This window comes from Carya illinoinensis, chromosome 3 (assembly GCF_018687715.1).
Source record: "Carya illinoinensis cultivar Pawnee chromosome 3, C.illinoinensisPawnee_v1, whole genome shotgun sequence".
Lineage (NCBI taxonomy): Eukaryota > Viridiplantae > Streptophyta > Magnoliopsida > Fagales > Juglandaceae > Carya > Carya illinoinensis.
Window position 1 is genome coordinate 44750408 of NC_056754.1, and position 11278 is coordinate 44761685.

The window sequence follows — 11278 nt, forward strand, 5'->3', positions numbered from 1 at the left end:
TCAACTCCAGTAACCAAATGATCCCCTGCGTTTCCCCTTTCAACTTTGAGAAGCAGTTTTAGAGGGTATACACAAATGCAAAGTTTAAAGAATTCCAAAAAGAGTTGATGTGTCTAATGTGTTGTAATTGCACACTGGTAAGCAAGCAGGGGTGCATTTCAACGTTTGATATCTTGGATGAAATCTCTATTTATAATTGCAACAAAATAGTCCACTATACACTTTACTATAATGAAAAGGAGTGCAAGTTAAAATGTACGTGTGTATTGTTTGAGATGAGGGAAATTTTATGTAAGCATGCTCTTAAAGTTTTCAGTTGTCCCGAATTAAAGTGGTGCGAGATACATATGTCTTGGATCACTATAGGAAGAACGAGAAGAAGATATACACATTGATCAAAAATAGTTATGATGATTTGCGGGCCAGTAGAGATGCACAGAGGTATGAGATGGTGGTTAAAAAATGCATGAAATTAGCAACTAAAATATCCTCAAGTGATGAGCGTGTTAATGCATTCCTGCACATTGTTGATGACTTTGATTCAAAATGTGATGATGTAACATTTGGGTCGAGATTCAAATCAATGAAGGTTGGACCAAATGTAGTCGTAGATATGGGTAAGAAGATATTAAGCCATCACGTGGTCCAAGGGAAAAGGAGACCCGCAAGTAAGAAAAAGGTTCCGCTTGTGGAGAAGGCGACAAGAAAGAGAAAGGTAGTACACTTTCCAAATTTCAAGCTACTAGTTAGTACTCTTTTTCTAATCTATGTCTATTTTTTGTTTTTTAACTTAGGTTTGCAGGAAAATATTAGATGATGAAATGTCATTGGGTGACACCTCGGGATCTCAACACCCCTAATTTGATGATGGGGTTGGTGTTGGGATATAACATAGCATTGTCAAGCAATTCATGCCATCGGAGAAATCAAGAGGTCTTTAGCTATTAGTTAAATGTGTCTTTGAATATATTTTTTTCATTTAAAAATTGCAAGCATAATGTAAAAGTTGTTTACATTATAGTTGTTTTCTTTCAGATGTGCCTCCATAATTGAGTTGCTGTTTTTGTGTTTGTTGGTAATGGTCATGGTGTAGTTTGTGTCTGTTGATGTGAAGTCATTTTTGTTCCGCCCAAAGAGAATTGTATGTAGTTTTCAAATATGCAAAGCGTTTATTTTTTTTTTTCCTCTCAGAAAGGGTTGTGTGTAGTTTGTGAATATGTAAAATGTGAGGAATATTTTGAAAATGCATTTTTGTACCTCTTGGTGTAGTTTTGGTGTACTTTGTGAATAAGCCAAAGTTAAGGTTTTTTGTGGAGATGCAACGACTTATTTTTTGTACCTCCTGGAGAGGTGTGGTGCTTTTGTTTCATGAGTCGATTAGTCTTCCTATAGCTGGTTTTTGGTAGCATGATTGTGTAGGTTGGTTAAATGTGACTGTTGATGATGGGCAACATGCAGAGGTTTGGTTTCTCTCCATTCTCATTTCAAAATTTATTGTATGAATATTTGAGTAAAAAAGGATAACGAAAGATTGGGCATCGATCCCATTTGTTGTGGCAATAATGAGGAAAGTTGCCCAGATTAATGATGTGCATTGACTTACGTGGTTCCCATGATTCTATCCATAGGTTGCCCTTACTAGAACCTAAGATTCATTTTTTGCAGAGATTGGATATTAGTATCAGCAAGAAATACTACTACTGAAGAAGTTTTATTTGTATCTATTGAAAAAAATATGCGAGGAAAGGTAGGAGATACTTGAAATGCAAAATATATATGAAGTGTATGATCTTATAGATGTCATTGAGGGAAACCGTAAATACATGAAGTGTATATACGTTTACAACAAGATAGATGTTATTGGCAACCTAATTCTGTTGTCATGAGTTGCAATCTGAAGGTAGGTTTTACGCTTCTGATATATGCTAAGTTTTGAGTGGTTTAAGTATGGAACTTTGGAGCAACCATATCAATTCCTAATACCAGCAGTGGTGATATTGAGTGGAATAGTGGATTTTCTCCTTGCAAAATGAAATTATTTTGTTCATATGTTGTTCAATACCTGCAAAACACATGTTACCCCTCATCTAATGCACACCCAAATGGTTCCTACAAAGGCCCTAGTTAGTTTTTGAATTATATTACATATCGGTTTTCATTTTATGTGAATGTTTTAATAAAGAGCAGTGATAAGGCTCATGTAATTGCTTATGCAGCTCAACTTTGACAGACTGCTTGCAAAAATGTGGGAGGAAATTGGACTTTTAAGAGTTTACACAAAACCACAAGGCCAACAACTTGATTTTGGACACCCAAATGGTTCTTTCTGCTGTATGTTGCACCCTCATCTGTTCCGATCTCTCTTAATAGGTGGATTTATCTATGTATTGGCGTTTCTTGTTTTTCATCCTTTTTTCAATTCATCACTCTTGGTATGTGATTTCAGGATAGAGGTGGTTGCACTGTTGAAGACTTTTGTAACCACATACATAGAAGTTTGGTTAGGGATGTGGAGTATGTGGCCTTAGCCATGTTCTTTAAGATGAGGATGTAGTTCAGATTGTTAAGAAAAAGGTTTGTAAAACAAAATCTTTTGTTTAGCAGTATGATGGGAAGGTATATTTACATGCAAACTCTTTATAGCTACTTTATCATTGAACTTGGACCTGAGATTCTTTAATAAATACTACTCCCGCAGTTTTCATGATTTTTCTTGTTTACACCATTATCTCACTATGATGAGGTGACATTACGCATCAATGAAATATTATTTAAAAAAAAGAGATGACCCAAGGGTGATGGAAATTGTCACATTACAAAGAGGGATGAAAGTGAGATACAAGTTTAGTATATAGCATTACTTGTGTGTTTTAAATAAAGAATTTAACCATTTGTGATTTGCATTAACCAGGAAAAGGAAGAGGAAGGAAGAGGTCGGTTTAAGTTGCATTCTATAGCACTTGCTCGGATATTTGATAGGGTTAAAAAAGCTCTATTGAAGACATAATTACATTGACGGTATGGAAGATATATTTTTGAGGTGTTTATGGTGAAGTTCTCAAATTTGTACGTTAGACCATGTTCAGCTGGTTATAATGACAAGATGTTGTACTAGCAGATTTTGTATTCATTTAAGGTTTTTATTGGATCTTCAAAACCAGAGAAAGGAAATGAGAATCTTGGGTTGAAAAAAACAATTCAATTTATTTTAGAATTTGATTTGTTCAGATCCTATGGGTGAAAAATCAACTACATTCACCATTGAGGTAAGAATCTGAATAGATTTATAGGTTTATACCTGATGCTAGCTAGGGGTGCTACCCGCATATGTGGGTGCGGGGGCACCCCTTCCCCGCACCCCGCCCCTGCATATGCAGGGGAATGGAAATTCCATCCCGCACCTGCTCCCAGGAGGCGCGGGCAGGGCCCCCCACCCTAGTGCCGGGGGGCGGGGCGAACACCCCATCCGCCCCGCCCACTTCAGGAACACTATGTTCTGTTGGGCTTAAAAAGAATTTTGGGTCTAAAAAATATTTTTTTAGACCCAAATTATTATATAATTAAATCATAAATTAAAATTTATATATATAACAATAATTTAAAAAACTATTAACATAAAAATTATGTTATTAATTCTTAAATTTGTTAGACTTGTTTACAAGGGTCACAAGAGAGTGTGACTTGTTTACAAGATTGCAAATGATATGAGCATCCTAGGCCACCTTATATAGAACTCCAATGCCATACAAGAGTCTTACTTGAGTAATGTGGGACTTAACAGAAAATTGTAATATATATTTATATATATACAATTTGTAAAATATAAATATAAATATATATTTATAAATATAAACTAAAGTGCGGGGCGGGGTTGAGCCCTGCCCGCCCCTCGCCCTCGCTTAGTATATTTCATGCCCCCGCCCCGGCATGTGCGGTGCAGGGTATCCCGTTTGCCCATGCGGAGATGGGGCGGACGGGGGCGGGGTAGCGGGGGGCGGGTTAATTCCTAGAACCAATGCACAGTAGTGGGGTGGCCCCTGCTGCCCACCCCTAATGCTAGCCCCTACGATGAAATTATTTTGATGGGTGCGATTTACAACTGTGAGACTTCAGTCGAGTTAAATGGCACCTTTCTCATCCATGCAACATTGAGATCCCTATCGAAATTCCCAATATTTTTTTTTTCCTCGAGTCAATTCCTAATTGTTGCCAATGCTACGTATTATATTTTGCACCACAACACAAAACATCGTCACTCAAAACTGGCGGTTAAAGTCATGTTTTATAGGAAGATTGAGGTCTCTAAGTGAATGCTAGAAAATTACAAAACTTGTTGTTATAAAACAGCTTTTGTTTATAAAAGCTTTAGGTTATTGTGGTAGTAAACAACACCAGTTATGAATACAAAACCTTTCGGGCTGTTTAAAAACAGTGTGATTTGAATCCAAAATAAACTCAGATGCAAGAATCACAATAACCTCAGATTGACATCAACTACAACCATCGAAACAACAGTATACCAGTACATGACCATATCATCAATATATATACAGAATGCTATTTACTCGCATGCTATACAGATTCAACAAGATAATCTATCAGAATATATCAAGATGCAAATATTTCCAATAAAGAATATGAAAGAATATTAAAGGCTATGAAAAACAAGAAAGAACACACCAATATACGTGGTTCGACCCTAATGGTCTACGTCCACGGCAGGAATGGGCCTCAGAGCTCTTTATTGATGATCAACACTTCACAAAGAAGCCTCAGTACATTTAGAGTAACAAGATCCCTCTCAGAAAACACCAGAAATCACTCAGATTTCTTCTCTCTACAAGGAAACCATGAAAAACCCTAAAATCCCTCTCTGTTTTCTCTCTCGAGCTCTCTGTCTCTCAAAACAGCCGCTTAGTACACAATGAATCAGAATCAAATTAGGTTTACACCGTATCGTTAAGTATATATAGATTACAAGAGATGTCAACACGTGTAATGATCCAGCGGCTCAGCTCTCAGACCTTCTGGAAGGATGCACAGGCTGGCTCACGTGATCCGGCAGCTTAATAGACTTATCTTGAAAGGTCCAGATCTTGCCACTTGTCCACCATCCATATACTAATCACTTCAAGAGAGCATATAGCAAATTAAATGGTACGTATCATATAAATGTATTGACAACTATATATATTACACTTGTCACACCAGAAACTTCATTGAAGCACACCTTAACTTTTCATAACCTACAAATTCCCCTTTTGTACATCAGAACCAAAACATAGGGATTAAAATTACACCAATTCAAAACGATTTACTCTATACAACGGGTAAAGTTACATACAATTTATCCAAACCAAGCTAGCAGTATTACAATTGTGAGAACCCAATACAAATATAATAATTTTTTTTCAAGAGTTCTCTCTCTCTCTCTCTCTCTCTCTCTCATTTTGTCTAGGCAGAGGGAAGGTTGGTGACGTGGCGATGCACGGGTGAGGGTGGGTTTAGGATTGGGCGACACGGGTTAAGGGTGGGGCGATGCTGGTTGGGGTTGGGGAGGTAGTATGCTATGCATGGAGGGGAAACAATGTGGGGGATGGGGATGGGGGTGGGGGAGAGCGACACGGGGAGGGGGGAAGAGGGAGGGGAAGCGACGCGGGGAGGGGGGACGAGGGAGGGGAAGCAATGCGAGGGATGGGGATGGGGTTGAGGGAGAGCGACGCTGGGAGGGGGGAAGAGAGAGGGGAAGCGATGTGGGATGGGGATGCGGATGGGGAGAGCGACGCGAGGGATGGGGATGGGGGTGTGAGGGAGAGCAACGCAAGGAGAGGGGAAGAGGAATAGGATGGGTGAAATTTGAAATGAAGTGAAATGAGGGAACGGAACATGGAACGAGCAGCAGGGAAAAAAAAGAAAAATCACATTATGCCATATAAGGTGTGCTTCGGCTTAAGCTAAATAGGGGTTGACAAGAAGACTTATTTCATTACAAAATGTTCCTCTTATCAAGCCTGATAGTTTGCAAAATAAAAGATGTACATAATCCCGCTACATTTCAGTATCTAACACACTCCAGGCATACTTAGCCAACTTTTGAGTGGCTTCATTTCCCAATTTGTTAACATGTGATACTTTAAACTCTTGAAAACCATTCAACAATCTCTGAATGTCTTGCATTAGAAATCCTAGAGCAGAGAAATTTTCAGATGAAGAGACTAGTTCATTAACCAACACTAAGCAGTCACTTTCCAAAATTAGCTTCGGCACACCCCATTGAATACAAAATTGTAATTCTCTTAACATTGTTAAAACTTCAATAGATTTTGGAGATGTCATCTTAGTTTTCACTTTACTGCAAACTACAATAACATCCCTTCATCATCTCTAAGGACCACCCCCACACTAGCTTTTTGTTGATAGAAAAAGGATTCACATTCAGCTTCAAAAAACCAAATGGAGGAGGGTTCCAGCAGCATATCTGTTTTGCTTCCTTACACTTAGCATAAAGCACTTGCACATCTTTATAAGTTTTCTGCAAAGACACAACATACTCAATCACATACCTAGGATAATGAGAAACATGTTCATAAATAAATTTATTCTTTGGAACCATAAGCCCCAAGCTATTGAAACAAAAGTGGAGAGAGCTTCCTTAGAGCCTATTTCCTTCACAACATTTGCCAAATCCAAAAAAGATAAACCTTGTTCAGCTTGTTGCAACTTAGGAAGATAAACATTCCAATGTTGTCTTATTTCAGCGCAATAAAAACAAAGTATATGCAGGGTCCTCTACTTGCTGTAGACAAAAAGAACATTTATCTTTCATATTTAGATGTTTCTTTTTTAAACTATGAAAAGTTGGCAGACTATCCCTACAGGACCTCCAGGCAAAATTATTATGAAAAGTTACATGTGTGTTAGTATTATGAAAAATTATTTATTTGATTGTTTGTTTTATATGTGAATTGTATTAAATTACTAATAGAAGTATAAGAGTAGGGAATGGGGTGTCCACATTAATGCCACATTACGCACTGTTTGCAATAGTTAAAAGATAAAAAGGCAATGGATGAATGGTTTGAGTTCTTTTTCCTTCGTGAAGTTAAGGAGATGTTGCGTTAAGCAATCTGTTATTTTTCAACAAGTAGATTGAAAAGTTGCTGTCAAAGGCCATAACTGAGGCATTGCAAGCAATCATTTTGATGAGTTTGTTGGAGATTCTCACATCCATGATATTTAGAATTGAAATGACAAGGCCGTTGCGGTTCATTGGTGTTGCAGGCGTTGTACTAGTGTCATGCTAGCAATGTAATGGTAGCAAAGGCTTTTTCATGAATATTTGAGGTCAGGGAGTCGAGCTGTGCGACGTGTGTACTATTACATGTGCCAATATGCGATAATGCATGAGCAACACACATGGCTTTGGTTAGTGCATGAACTGCGTGTAGTTCACATGTTGCTTCATTTGAAACACCGTTACCTAAGGTTGTAGGTCAGTGGCCTTTAAGTCTATTGGTGGGGCACGTGTATTATCATTTGGTTGTTTAGAAAGCGATAGATATGACATTTTTTATATAAAAAGAAAAGTAGGAAAAAAAGATACGAAAAAACAAACTAAATTTACAATAGGAAGAGAAGTAGTGGAAGACTCTCCAATAAGGGTTTTTTTAGAAAGTAGGGAGAGTTTTCTTTAGAGAGAGAAGATGTAGGGGTGCTACCTATACCCCCTAGGATGAGGGGACCCCCTTCCCACACACTGCCCTAGCATAGGCAAGGGGTGGGGTTTACCCCCCTTGAATCTGCCTTTGCAAATCATGAGTAGGGGCAGACACCTTATCCGTTTGCCCTTTGCCATGCCCAAAATGGGCACATGCCTACTTGGTCCAATAAATGTTTTTGGGCCCAAAAAGGCTAGGAAGACATTTGTGAGCCAAAAAATGTCCCACAACCTACTTTTTAATGTCATTAAAGTGGAAATGATCAACCCTCATGCTTGATGACAAAAAACTAACCCTCATTTCCCTCATCAAGTTTTTAATGTCATTTCCCTCATTAAGTTTTTCAGAAAAAGAACCCACTAACCTTCATGCTTAATGTTATTTCCCGCAGCATAATTTGGTCACTCTCTCACATGCCATTCATTTTTTTTTTCATTTTACATATTTACTGATAAAAATTATTAGATGTAGGGTACAAAGAACTGGAAACCTGGTTTTGACCTTGTAGAAAAGTATAAAAAAGTCTACAAAAATCCCAACTACCTCCCACATGATTAATAGGCTTGCCTAATCCCATGCCATCTTTAAAATGTTTGACATATTGAATGTCTTGGTCACCCAATAAATTAAAGGCACCCTTATACTCTTAGGTCATTTCTAACATTAAGAAAGTTGAGTTCCATCTTGTAGGAACATCAAGACAAAAACCCCTCTTACATTTAATACTTGCAGACCTCACGTAATTTAAAAATTTAAAAATTTTAAAATTTAGTATATGAAGATCTCATAATATAGGATTGAAACAATGGTTACCTGGTGTAGCATGATGCTCGCATAAAAGAGTTTTGTGAAGTGGGATAATTTAATTAATAACTAATAAAGAGATACATTAGGAGCAGGTGGAGTTTCTTAACAACCACTTCGAAAGGATACAATGCAAGAAATAAAAACAAATTGAGAAATGTTGATTGATGCTGGTTCCATAGTTGGCTGCTGTAATACCAATTTTTAAAACAATCCAATTAGCGAATTGTTTTGCATTCTCTATTGTAGGAGGTTTTTGCAATTACTGTATCGTGACGATAGTCGAGGACAATCCCACATTCTGTGCACTCCTGGAGATCGAGGAAAGATGGATAAAAATTACTTCTTGGTAAAAGAAAGTACATACCTGCTCTCGTAAAGTGACGGGGAAGTTGAAATATTGGTAAATTAAACCTTCAAGTGCCTACACAAAAAACAAATAAAACAAAAAGCAAACCGCATCTGATGCACTGGATGCTTTAAGAGGAGTCATTGACTGGTTTTGGATGTGGTTTAGTGGCAGTGCGTGTAGGACATGCACCGTTGAGTAGGTGACGGTGGTACGTAGGTTAGCAACGCAACGACAAGTAAATTTGTAATGGTGGTGCATGGCAGGTGTTTAAGGGTGGAGGGTTGAGGTTTTTATAATTTTTTTGAGAGTAGGGAGTGATGGCGGAGATCCATGAGTGCCAGAGATGACGCGTATAGCTCATGTGCTCATCATTTGGGGAGGGAACGATGTTGGTTCAAAGGCAAACAATGAGGGGATCAAAAGCAAACAATGAGGGGAGTTGCTATAGTTGGCGTGTGGTGGTTAGTGGGGTTCGAAGGGCAACAGATCAACGCTACAAATTTCATCATACAAAAGTTAAGAAATATTCAAAATATGCAAGAAAAGACCAACGAGAAGAGGTTGGTTGGTCGGAAACTAAAAGATAACAATGGGGATCTTGGCTGAAGTGCAGGGGTTCCAAAGGCGAAGCTACAACGAGAGCTTTTTGATTCCAAAGAAAGAGAGGCCATTTCTGTTTTAAATAAAGAAAATGCGAGTGGATTTTTTTCAAATTTACTGTTCATACATGTTAATTTTTTTTAATTTATTTTTTTACTTAATTGTTAAGAAAGTAATTATTAGTAAAATTGTATTTTTTTTTAATTTTTTTCTTAATAATTAAGAATTTTAAAAAATATTTAAAAGAAAATCAAAAGAAAGAACAAAAAAATTTATAAGTAGTGGTACGCCGATCGGTAAGTTAGCATGATCCTTTAAACAATGTTGAGATTTTTTTTGTCCCAATGAATAATGCCTTGGTAGTCGCAAATGATCTAAAGTTGTCAAACCACCATACTGTAGAATGGATTTCCCTTCTGATTAAAGTCTTGGACCACCGTCACAGCATATAAACTCTGAGAAGCGCTTTCGAACGGTCCGGCTATTAATTGAAGAATAACAGCTCTCCTTTCACGTTTTGCCACATCAGTAAATACACAATAATCTCAATAGACTTCACCACACAGAATCTCATCTTCCCTCCTCTCCCCACCCCCACACCAACAAAGGAGCCCCCTGTGCATTGAGAGAATGATCCGTAGACCATCACCCAAATCTACTTCCAGATCTACCTGCTCTACTCGTTGAAACCCAAATCTACATTCACTTATTCATATTGAAGTTGAAAGCCCCATATTCGAGTCTGAATCCCATTCTCCCACTTCGGACGCGAGCTTATATCATAATCCAAAACTAGAAAGCATTTAATCTCGAAAGAAAAACCAAACTTACTGAAGGAAGTTGGAGTACAGTTCAAATTCATATGCTCATAATAATTTTTATTTCAAAGCATATGCAGCAAATCGATGACTCTCCTCTTTTCTCTAAGGTTTCTTTTCCTCTTTCTACTTTCTTTCCACCTTTTTTTTCTTCTAGTAATTTGCATGTAAAAGGGTAATCGATGACTGTTGTTTTTATGGGTATGAAAAAACTGAGATTGCAGCCTTCAAATTTTAGTTCACAAGACAGAGAGAGGTTTTTGGAGATGGAGTGGGTGACTGTCGTGAGAGGGTCAACTCGAGATGAAGCTGTGCCAAGCTGCGAGAAGGGGATTTCGTGCAAAGTCTGTGAGAGAAAAAGCAGAGGAGGGGCTGAAATGGGAATCAGGAATGTGATTTCCAATCTGATGCAGTGCATCCACAAAATTATTGTGGTAAAATGCCTATGTGTCACTATATTATTAGTGGGCTATTATTTCAGTAAAATAAGCCCGACCGGTTTGTAGGATTTCTCATAAACTTTTAGTTTTGACTGTGAGGCAAGTTTTTGAAATATAAACTGGTTGTGGAATTTTGGCCCGATTTGAATGGGAAAATGTTTATCTATCTCATTTTATTATTATAATTTTTTCAAATTCACGTACAAAATATAATAAATAATTTAATTTTTTTAAATTCTAAAATAATAATATTATTCTAATAATATTTTATTTAACTTTCAACTTTAATATCAATATTTTTGTGTGTTTATATGAGTATGTACGTATGTATTCATGTATGTATTGTGTTTATATCACACACAAGGATGTATCTATGTTTGTGTATGTATATCCTACCAAAAGTAACATCCGAAGCACAATATTTCACAGCATTGGAAGTGGGGAACGGATGATTTTCTCGAGACAAAAATGTTCTATACACTTCATAGAGCAACCTTTCTATCCCCCCCCCCCCCCCCCCCCCCCCCCCCCCCCCCTCCTCTTCTC